The sequence below is a fragment of the Sinocyclocheilus anshuiensis genome, unplaced genomic scaffold (assembly GCF_001515605.1).
Source record: "Sinocyclocheilus anshuiensis isolate Anshui unplaced genomic scaffold, SAMN03320099.WGS_v1.1 scaffold188, whole genome shotgun sequence".
NCBI classification, from domain to species: Eukaryota; Metazoa; Chordata; class Actinopteri; order Cypriniformes; family Cyprinidae; genus Sinocyclocheilus; species Sinocyclocheilus anshuiensis.
The window spans coordinates 1,811,854-1,821,834 of record NW_015555768.1 but is presented as its reverse complement, the minus strand read 5'-3'; the positions used below and the strand labels follow the sequence as shown (position 1 = coordinate 1,821,834).

Genomic DNA, 9,981 nt, shown 5'->3' with positions numbered 1-9,981 from the left:
TATATATATATATATATATATATATATATAATTTTATTTGTATTATTTCATAATCTAAATGATTGTATATTTATTTCATAATTATGTATTTATATAATTCTAAATTCTATATCTATATAAAGGATAAATCACTATAAATGATTGGAATTATAAATTATAGTAGCATTAGTAAAAACATAATTGAGTCTGGACTGGTTAATTTTCTATGTTCTATTACAGTAATAAGAACTTTTTAAATAATTTAATTGTAATAATAAATAATACAAAAATTCATAATGGCTCTAATAATACATTTCCTTTTCTTTATGCAAATTGATTTTAGAGTGAATAATGGCATTTATCATCAAGGTCTGCGTGATGTCGGACCTTTGGGGTCCAGCAGAGGTTTTGTGCACTTGCAGAGTGTCCAGCTCCTGTACGCTGCCCCGGCTGACGGATACGGTGGAGTTGGCGAGGCGGATGGCTCTTCTCTTGGCCCTGCGTGGGCAGCAGGACGTCGACACCCCCTGCTGGCTGGAGATGGAGGTGCTGCGACTGGTACGATAGCCCACTGACTCATTCATACACATCTCACTGAACGTCAGCTCGTCTGTGAACTCATGATTCTGTTGGACATTACAGGAGGAAATGCTTCATGAAACTTTCTGGATCATGATCTTGAAGGAGCATGTAGGATATTCTGAACGCAAAATGTATCATAATTTGTGTCCAGTAACAGACTGAGTTGTACTTACTGTCGTCTTTTCCAGACAATGCAGCAGGTGATGGTGTTGGTGCTGAAAGGAAGATTTGTTCTTCAGACACAAAGCGTTGTCACTGTCCCGATTCTGAAAGATAAAAACACCACAAGAGTTTATTTAGGATGATCCATAAAGCTCATGTCTTTAGATACCAGCAACTCACCTTAAAACATCCATCTAAAGTGGACACAAATCTATTTAAAGAGACCACAGCTATTTACAGCATTCAGAGCATCAGCATGACTTCAGGTTTATTTTTGTTAAAGAACAAAAGTTCACTAAACATTTTGTTCCCTGTCATCTCCGATTTATTATGGCTAAGTTATAAATAGATGGAGGGATGGATAGATAGATACTGTGGACTGGGAATTAGTCATAACTCCCAGTGTAGTCAATTTTTTTACCCAAATAATTAAAATAATTAAAATATAATACTGTATTTTATATAATAAGAATACATTCTGTGTGAACTCAAATGTTCAAAAGATGTTTTTTTTTAAATATAGACCAAAATAAGCACTTTATGCAAAATACAGCATTTTATTTATTTACTTACTAAGGCAATTATTGTAATAATAATTAATAATAAAATAATAATGTATAATTATTAGTAGTATAATAGTATAAATATAATTATTATTATTAATCAAGATTGCCCTAGTAAGTGGCACTAAACATAATAATATTAATAATGTATTATAATGATAATGATTATTAATATTATTATATAATATTACTTTTTACACACACACACACACACACACACACACACTATATATATATATATGTGTGTGTGTGTGTGTGTGTGTGTGTGTGTGTTAGGGCAATAGAAAATACGGTTTGTACAGTATAAAAACCATTACGCCTATGTAGAGTCCCCATAAACCATAAAAACAAACCTGTGTGTGTGTGTATACAGTATATATATATATATATATAATGTGTGTGTGTGTGTGCTACAGATATATAGCTGTAAATTTCTCTCTCTTTCTCTCTAATTTCCAATTTTAGTGGTTTTTAAACTAGATGTGAAACCGCCACACAATTTCATTGAGAAAAAAAGTTGCTATTTTCCTTTAACTACAATAAAAATTAAAATAAATTACAGATAAAATATGTACATGAAAGACTGCTAAATATGATCCAAAACAGTCAGCAATGTAATGAGTAGGCAGTGACCATGTTGTGTGACTTTGGCATGCTGGGAGATTCAAATTCTGTTCCTGCCAAACTTGTTGCTATGATACATTTCAGAATGTGAGCTGCTGTTCTGTGTAGTTTTATCCCATAATTACTGGAAAAAATACATTATTTAACTGCTTTCAACATCGCACTGGCTCACTGAGGGTTAAAAGCGTCATTGCCCTTATGTCACCTGTGATTTGACCTTGTTTCACCATGCAACTACCTCTCGAGACAGACCGCTGTCCTTGATGCCACGTGCACGTATCCGGTAACCTCTTTAACCTCTCGTTGTAAAACGATCACAAGCGAGGATGTCGTGTCCCGAAGAACAAGCCTCTCAAGAAACAGTCCCAGCGTCTCCCTTTTATGCTTCCCGATACCATCTGGCCCCCGAGCTCTTTGTAGTTCAAGTCAAGGTGGTTTATCGCCATTCCGGCCGCCATCTAGAAGCAGCCCATCGGAGGTCTTTAAAAGCAGCCGATCTTATCGAGAAAAGAGAGGACGATCGTTCGGAGTGACTCTGACAGCAAGGAAGGAGCAAGAACAGCTCTGTCTGCTATGCAAGAAATGCTCCGTCAGCCGAAACCAAGGATGACTGAGGGAGCCGGGGCAGATAAGATCACCAATAACTGGAGCTAAGCACAATTAGGTTTGTTTTTGCTAAACTAAAAGTCCCAAGTACTTGGGCAACTATGGCATGACGCAGCTACACCGCCGAACACATTTGAGAAAGTTTGATCATGTAGGACGCGAGTGGGAGCAAAAAGCAATTCCTCTTCTTAGATGGAAAAACTAAAACGTCTCAATCCTTTTGTGACCCAACAGAACGGATCTGGAACTGAGACAACCAGGAACATAATACAAAGCATTTCACTCCCATATAATCCAACACTGGAACTACATTTAAAAATGCCCCAAAGCACAAGTGTGTGAGCAAACAAATTCTAGAGAGCTGTTTCAATAAAGGATCCACTATGTTATCTTGACTCACAACAACAAGTGAGAGAGCAACATGCCGAATGCGATACGTCCTTCGGTGCGGTGTGAAATAAGAAAATTAAAGAATCTCAATTTGTCTTAATCTATTTCCTGTTTGACAGAGGAACCCAAAGTGAATCTCTCTAACACCCAGTCGCAGGTACGTCAGCAATAAATCCCAAATAAATACATTTCAGTCAAATCCACAGGCAGCAATACTCTCTTCCCGAACACTCCATCAGGAAAAGAGACTTGCCTCCCTGCGGAGGAACCTCAGAGGGTATTAAACCATCAATCACTGACAATTTCATTGTTAAAAAAGCACTGATAGGGACGTCACATTAACGACACCATTTTCTCAGTGGAGACAAGAGATACAGCCATTGGATGGCAAAACTACCATGATTAGCATCTATGCAGGCAGTTAAAATGCAGGATTCTAAAAGCTCCAGGGTTAGATAAGATCAAGAAATCTAGCAGGTCACTGGCTTTTGCAAATCATAACACAAACTTTTTAAAAATATTTTTTTAATGATGATGACAATGCTGGAACTTTCAGGGTAGTTGCTTGGTTGTTGATTAATGGTTGCTTACTGGTCAAAGTCAAATGGATGAGTTACATAAATACAGGATTACGTTTAATACCTGATGCTATTTAAAATGTATTATTATTATTAATAATAAAGAAAATATAATACTATATTTAGTGGTCCTTAATAATGCAAGTATAATTATGATTAATAATATTCATAATAATCATTATTATTATTATTATATTTATAAACTTTATATTAATTATTGTTAATAATAATAATAATTATACTTATTAAGCAAAACTAAATAAAATACTGTATTTTGCATGAAGGGTTATTTTGATCTATAATTTTATTTGAAAATCCTTTGAACATTTCAGTCCGCACATTATTATTATTATTATTAATATGGAAAATGCGCTATTAAATTCAATGCCACTTACTAAGGCAAGTATAATTTATAATTTATAACAGGTAAATCATACATAAATCACATAAACATTTGCTAATGACCTTTCATCAAAGGTCAAGACTCGCACAGACTCTTGAGTGCTGAATGACAGTGTGCAGGCACAAAAGAAAGACCTAAGTAGAAATTCAAAGCCAGAATAGGCTGAAGAGTTGAAAAAAGCCTTCGCCTGGCTTATAAATAGCACTGCAGGCCTGTTAGTAATGGCTTTATAGATCCACGCTGAAAAAAATACCCCCTCACTCAGGGATTGTAAATATTGGATTATTGTGGCTTTCACAACCTGAGAAGATTCCGGAGAACTCTACCTGCCGCATTAGTAAAGACGCAGATTGAATCTCTCTCTCTCGCTTTGAATCCCTACCTGATAAGCTTTATAAGCTGTTGCATAGGGCCCCGTGGCTACCAGGGGGCCCCATGTCAGAGTTCAGACAGTAATGCTTGGCAATAATAACTTTGATGAAGTTTCCATGTATCAGTAGTGTGTGTTTGATAATGAAGAGGTGGCACTATACAACTGGTGCAGAGAAGTGGAAAAAGATACAAAAAATAATAAAAAAGATAATTTAGTGTTGTTGCCCCTAAATTATGGAACTCTCTTCCCAGATCGCTCTGTCTTGCCAATAACCTGTCTGAATTTAAATCGCTGCTCAAAACTCATTTGTTTTCACAATGTTACCTTTCTTAAGTTGACTTCTGTTTATTCTGTTTTATGTTGTCTTATCCATATATTACTCTCTGGATGTCTGATGTTCTCTTTACTTTACTTTCTGTATTATTGTTTGTTTGATGTTATCCTCACATTTCTGATGTTTATTGTAAAGTGTCCTTGAGCTCTGGAAACGCGCTATATAAATAAAACTTATTATTATTATTATTAAAAGAAAGTGAGCAAGATAAGGGTGCATTTTGAAAATTGAAATGGCGGTTGCTGGATCGTGTCTTATCTATTTAATTCGGCATTTTGCGAGCTCTTTGAAGACACGCTGTGCCAATGTAACAACAGTAATGAACAGTATTGTTATCATGGGCATTTCAAAATATGTGAATAATTCTATAGATATCTTATTATCCGAATGGTTTCGATTTTTAGAGCACACATTAGCTTATTTTCCATCGACCAGTTAAGTTTTACAACACTGCGCGTTTGCCATGTAAAAGTTCATCAGATTTTCTCTTCGATCTGAACAAAAGCAGCAGACGGGCTGAATAAAAATGCAAGTTCATTCTTTGACAGGAGGTGGCACTTGAGGAACAGCAGAAATACAGCCATTACCATGGTTACCCCTATACACAAAGCAGCACTGTGCCAGCTCAAATTTCTATTTCTCCTTTTTTCCTTTTTCTTTTAATTCACTTTGTTATCAGATAACACCAAATACTTAAATACGCCATATTTTTATTCATACATTTTTTTATACTTATACATTTTTGCATTTTAATCTGGACTAAATAATAATAATAATAATAACAATACTACTACTACTACTACTACTACTACTAATAATAATAATAATAATAATAAATTATTATCTTTAATTTTCATAACCCAGGTCTTGGTTTATTAAAGTATTAATCTCACAAAATTTGTATATATTTTCTGAAAGCAATGGTTAAACTTTTAAATAGTTAAAAATGGTTAAAAAGTTGTTAAAAGTGTTTAATAAGTAAATATATCTTCATATTTATATATTAAAAGATACTGAGTAGATACTGATTAAGACAATTTGGTAAATCTTTACAACAGGGTTAATATAGTAAACTAAAACGAAATATATATATATATATAAAATCAATTTTAACTGAAATAAAATACAAAAAAAATGTAACTTATTTTATTTTAGCTAGTTGACAAGGCAACATTTCTCATTTTCATTTAGTTTATTTTGATGTTCTAAAAACTGAAATAAAAATGTAAAAACATTTAAAAACAACAAAAAATAATAAAAATAGCAAAAACAAACAATACAATTACTACAACTTTAAAATGAAAATGACAGCAGAAAATATAAAAATAATTCAAAATACTATCAAAAGCTATAATAGTACCTCAATAATAGTAAAATAACATTGTTTTAAAATAAGGTTTCAGAGTAGAATGTGTATGTTAGGGGATGGGGCGGGGGGTTAAGTGATGGGGGCCCTCTTTTGAAAATCTGCTTAGGGCCCCCAAAATGTTAGGGCCAGCCCTGCTTTGAATCCAGCTACTTTTCCTGCATGGTGAAGATGGATTTCATCAATGGGAAAAGGTGTGTTGATGGAATACAGCTCTGCTTTAATCCCTGCAGTTATGATCTGATAAACTGACAGGCCACGAGTCTGCGGCAGATACGATTTCAAGACCGACACACCATAACACACTTCAAAAAATCCTGCAAGCTGTAAATCCTGCTTTCAAGAAAGAGTAGAACATAAAAGAAGTTATCTAGATTAGTTATCTGACAGAAGTGGTCAACATTCACTTTGATTTTATGGAAAAGCAGCTTGAACTATCACACATGAAATAAAAGCGTACACATTTGGAACAAAATGCAATGACAGAACTTTCTTTTTTGGGTGAACTATCCCTTTAAACTTATACCTAGCTTTAAAAAAAAAATGATTATGAATGCATGTAAGTAAATAGTACTTTTAAGGTTAAACTTGTTTTATTTAGTTTTATTAGGGGTTCTTACTAAGACAACACCACTATTGTGCAATGTGCATACTTGAACAATCCCCAACAAATGCACATTAAACTTAAGCATTTATGTATATGCTACAAACACATTTCTTCATTGCAAATATTTTTTCTTGTTTTATGAAAATGTTATCTTTATCTTGATTTAAGAATGTTTAGATATTCGAGATTATATATATATATATAAACATTCTTAAACCAAGATAAACATAACATTTTCATAAAACAAGAAAAAATATCTGTGAATAAGGTAAGAAAAGAAGATATTGTTTTCCGTTTGAATCAGGTTTGCTTTGATTATTTCTTAGTCTTTAAGCGACTTTGAATTTGTGTTAAACAAATGGGAAAATCCATACACTGTTATTTACACTGTATATCTTCATTTTCCGCCTTTAACCGTGAAGTAGACTCTATATCCAGAATGTATTACAAGAGCAACACGATCAACGACAAGCGCAGTAAACACACCCCGGAGCTAGAGGAACTGCAACGAGTGCAATAATTACATAAAACCACAGAGAGAAACAGACATTTAAACAGGTTTGTTTTCCCCGGGATGGCAATTACCACAGAATAATGATAACCAGGGCTTCGTCATAAAGGCAGTGATTGGAAAAGGGCAAGAGATTGTTTCCATTGGAATAATCATTGTACTTAATATCACTTAATGCAGCAGAGAAAATGTTATTTGAGAATGTTTAAGAGATACTTCACCCCAAAATTAAAATTCTGTCATCATTTGCTCATACTCATGTCATTCCAAACCTGTAAGACTTTCTTTCTTTTGTGGAACATAAAAGAAGACATTTTGAAGAATGTTGGTAATTCCACAGTTTCAGTTCCCATTTAATTCCATTGTATGAACAAAAAAATACTATGGAATGGAAACCAAAATTGTTTGGTTACCAAAATTCTTCAAAACATTGTCTTTTTTTGTTCAGCAGAAAAAAATGCATACAGGAACACAAAAGAAGACATTCTGAAGAATGTTGATAAAACATTTTCAGTCCCCATTGACTTTCATTGTATGGACAGAAAATACTATGGACGTCAATGGGAACCAAAACTGTTTGATTGTCAACATTCTTCAAAATATCCTTTTCTGTATTCAGCAGAAGAAATAAATGCATACAGGAACACAAAATAAGATATTCTGAAGAATGTTGGTAAAAAAATTAAATAAAATACAAAACCGAAATTGTTTGGCTATTGACATTCTTCAAAATATCTTCTTTTTTGTTCAGCAGAAGAAAATAAATGCATACTTGAACACAAAAGAAGATATTTTGCAGAATGTTGGTAACAGTTTTGGTTCCCATTGACTTCCACTGTATGGACCAAAAATAAAGAAAAGTCATAAAGTTCCCTCAATGACATGAGGGTGAGTAAATGATTTTCTTTCAGCATACCCCCAAAATCTCTTGAAATAACAGCTGAATCATACTGTGATAAAGGACTTAAAGCAGATCATGAAACGACACAGGAAGGAGAACCAGGTCAAAGCTACATTTTCCTGGATCTCCGGTTCTTACTGGCCTCCAGATGGTGTAGTTATGGCATCTACCAGCAGGAGGCTAACCAAAGCATGCTAACCTGAACCTGACCCCTTGAAAAAAAAAGCTTCCCGGGGGTTTTACCACGATGAGCGTCAAATGAACTGACTCGCCTTAAAGGGTCGCTGTAATTACTGCCGCGCCTCCCACATGTCCGGCATCACCTGCCTTTCATTCCCTGTGTTGTTAATTGCTATTTCCTCACAGCAAGGACGCAGCGCCCCGGGCACGGCCCTGAAACCACGTTTAGCTGACTCTGAATGTCAGTGGCCATATGAAAAAGCTGTTATTACAAGGCACATGTGGGACTGATGCATTCTCAGAGGCCAAATGACTGACCTTTACACATACTGTAAAACTGTTTGATGAGATCGAAAAGACCGTATGATCGTTAATATTTCAGAAATCTGTTCTGTGCTTAGCAGCACGCTGGCAGCCGAATAATATACTGTACTTTTTATGCGCTGGTGTGCTGCGCTTTAATGACCCTTCATGTCATGCTGTGAATATGAATACTTCGATGCTGGAGCTGAGATTCTCTTGTTGCTGGGTTTGACTGTGATTTAATGTGTTGTATTAAACTTTTATAGTTTTATGCTTTTAAAATCTGAGGAATTAGATTTCTGTTGCAGTTCTGAGCTGTGAAAGTTATGCATTGTTAATGGACAAAGACATTTTGATTAATATTTTAAAGATGTCAGACTTTGGCAATTTTTATAAAGAATTCAAATTAATTTACCCTCATGCTGTTCCAAACCTATAGGACTTTTTTTTTTTTCTGTGGAACACGCACAGAAAAAAACTTGGGGGAAATTTGGGGCGCAAACAACATTGGACCCCATTCACTTTCATTGTATTGATGAAATTTCGTTACCAGGCTTAATTCTGGTATGTAACACCACTTCTCATGATCCAATCAATTCTTTATGGATAAAATCAAGTCCCACCGTGCATTTTGTCTAGATGAATATCCTGTTTTATTCTGAAATATATCAGATTATGGAAGTAAAAATGGAAGTTGAGAAAGGCATGTCATTTTAACTTTAAATCTATATTGAAGAAAAGAGTTGAAACAAGAGTTGTATATTAAATACAGCCCAGAGTTAAAGCCATCTGTTTCATTGTCACACTCACCGATCTCAGCTGGGAGATGCATCACTGCAGAAGTCTGCTGAACAAGTATTGATGAAATCACACACACACACACACACACACACACACACAGTACATTTTGTGGAAATTTCGAGTGAAATCAACATAGGACCATTGTCTTTCATTGTATGGACAAAAAAAATATCAAAATATCTTCTTTTGTCTTCCACAGAAAGGCATACAGCTTCGGATCAACATGACCGTGAGTAAACAAACTGTCCCTTTGAGTATCTATTGAACAAAATGTGTGCATTTAAGACGAACAGCTTCACCAACTTAGCCAGAAATGTGCATGAATTATTTTGATGGTTTTCATTCTTAAATTTGCTGTCAAGCGAGATGCTCATGTTAGCCTTTAACCAGAAAACCATCTTATTATGGCAGATCCAATTTCAAAAATTTCTGCTGGAGAATCATTGCAACATCTATTACACTCTCTGTAAGAAGACACAGTACTAACTGTAGTTGAGAGAACACTTAACGATTCCTTCTCAACAATACGACTTCCCAGAATACACACAAATATTACTGTCTATTTTTCCCTAGACTCACATAGTCAGATGTTTAATGTCTGTGCTGAAATATTCCCCTTATGATACAAAACGTCTCCTCACGTCCCTGAAGGAGGGAATGGAGACGTCACGTCGGTGACCGACGAATTGGGATCTCGCTTAGAGACACCAATCCACTT

The 9,981-nt window shown here is 34.8% G+C and overlaps 1 pseudogene; it reads right to left on the bottom strand.

Moving 5' to 3' along the window:
* The window catches only part of LOC107674309 (potassium voltage-gated channel subfamily D member 1-like), a 66,004-nt pseudogene that overhangs the window by 1,328 nt on the left and 54,695 nt on the right, over nt 1–9,981 (bottom strand).